Source organism: Macrotis lagotis, chromosome 3 (assembly GCF_037893015.1).
Source record: "Macrotis lagotis isolate mMagLag1 chromosome 3, bilby.v1.9.chrom.fasta, whole genome shotgun sequence".
Taxonomy (NCBI): Eukaryota; Metazoa; Chordata; class Mammalia; order Peramelemorphia; family Peramelidae; genus Macrotis; species Macrotis lagotis.
This window is the reverse complement of record NC_133660.1, coordinates 280228788-280230720: the sequence shown is the minus strand read 5'-3', so window position 1 is coordinate 280230720 and position 1933 is coordinate 280228788. Positions and strand designations below refer to the sequence as shown.

Sequence of the window (1933 nt, the reverse complement as noted above, 5' to 3'; positions counted from 1 at the left end):
ATTAAAAAAAATCAAATTAGTCCTTTTCTGTGCTACCCATAAGAGGGTTCCATATGGCATTGTTCACAGTTTCTGTTGTAACTTTATTATCTTTTTTAAAGATTTTATTTACTTTGAGTTTTATAATTTTCCCCCATCTTACTTCCCCCCACCCCCCACAGAAGGCAATTTGCCAGTCTTTACACTGTTCCCATGTTGTACATTGATCCAAATTGAGTGTGTTGAGAGAGAGTATTCAGATCCTTAAGGAAGAAACAGAAAGTATAAGAGATAGTGAGATCAGACAATAAGACAGCAGGTGTTTTTTTCTAAATTGAAGGTAACAGTCCTTGGGCTTTGTTCAGATTCCTCAGTTCTTTCTCCAGATACAGTTGGTATTCTCCACTGCAGAGAGCCCCAAATTGTCCCTGATTGTTGCACTGATGGAATGAGCAAGTCCATCATGGTTGATCATCGCCCCCATATTGCTGTTAGGGTGTTCAGTGTTTTTCTGGTTCTGCTCATCTCACTCAGCATCAGTTCGTGCAAATCCCTCCAGGCTTCCCTGAATTCCTGTCCCTCCTGGTTTCTAATAGAACAATAGTGTTCCATGTTTAAAGGGAAACTTTCACAATATCAGGAGCCCTAGATTGTCTTGCAGATGAAGGAGGAGAATGTCCTCAAATTCCTCATTGCAGGGACCCATTTGGGTGGCACCAATTTGGACTTCCAGATGGAACAGTATATCTACAAAAGGAAGAGTGATGGCGTCTATATCATTAATTTGAAGAGAACCTGGGGAAAGCTTCTGCTGGCAGCTTGTGCCATTGTTGCCATTGAAAATCCAGCTGATATTAGTGTTGTCTCATCCAGCAACACTGGCCAGAGAGCTGCTCTGAAATTTGCTGCTGCCACTGGTACTACACCTATTGCTGGATGCTTCACCCTGGGCACCTTCACCAACCAGATCCAGGCAGCTTCAGGGAGCCTCACCTCTTGGGGGGGTCACTGATCCCCATGCAGATCATCGGCCTTTGACTGAAGTACTGAAGTACCTTCCAACCACACTGCACTGTGCAAAACAGACTCTCCACTTCACTATGTGGACATTGCCATTCCATGTAACAAGGGAACTCACTCAGTGAGTCTGATGTGGTGGATGCTGGCCTGAGAAATCCTGAGGATGCATGGTACCATCTCCTGTGAACACCTGTGGGAGGTCATACCTGATCTTTACTTCTACAGAGATCCAGAGGAGATTGAAAAGGGAGAGCAGGCTGCAGCTGAGAAGGCAGTGACAAAGGAGGAATTTCAGAGTGAATGGACAGCACCTACCCCAGAATTCACTGCTGCTCAGCCAGAGGTGGCTGATTGGTCTGAGGGCATCCAGGTACCATCTGTGCCCATTTAGCAGTTCACTACTGAAGACTGGAGTGCTCAGCCAGCTACTGAGGACTGGTCTGCAGCTCCTACTGCTCAGGCCACTGAATGGGTAGGAACTACTACAGAGTGGTCCTAAGTTTTACCCAGATGCTCTAATAGTGTTGGAAAAATGCTAATGGCAAATAAAAATTGGTTTCTTAAAAAAAAATCAAATTAGCCTATGGTTTATTTTTAAAATAACCAGCTCCTAGTTTTATTAGTTTATTTAAACTTTCAATTTTGTTAATCTCTCCTTTGATTTTCAGGATATTTTAGTGTTTGAAGGGTTTTAATGTGTTGCTTTTCAAAGTTCAGTTTAGTTTTGCTGTTGCATGCCCAATTTGTTGATCCGCTTTTTCTCTGTTTTATTGATGTAAGCAATTGGAGATATAAAATTCCCCTTAAGTCCAGCTTTGGCAACATTCCACAAATTATGGTATATTTCTCATCTTTAGTGAAATTATTCTTTTTTTCCTATGATTCATTTTTTGATCCACCTGTTCTTTAGGATTAAGTCATTTTGTTTCCAATT

At 42.1% G+C, this 1933-nt stretch overlaps 1 pseudogene; it reads left to right on the top strand.

Annotated features, from left to right (window-relative positions):
* Positions 1–640: 640 nt before the first annotated feature.
* On the top strand, positions 641–1498 carry LOC141519392 (small ribosomal subunit protein uS2 pseudogene; annotated as a pseudogene).
* The last annotated feature ends 435 nt before the right edge of the window (positions 1499–1933 follow it).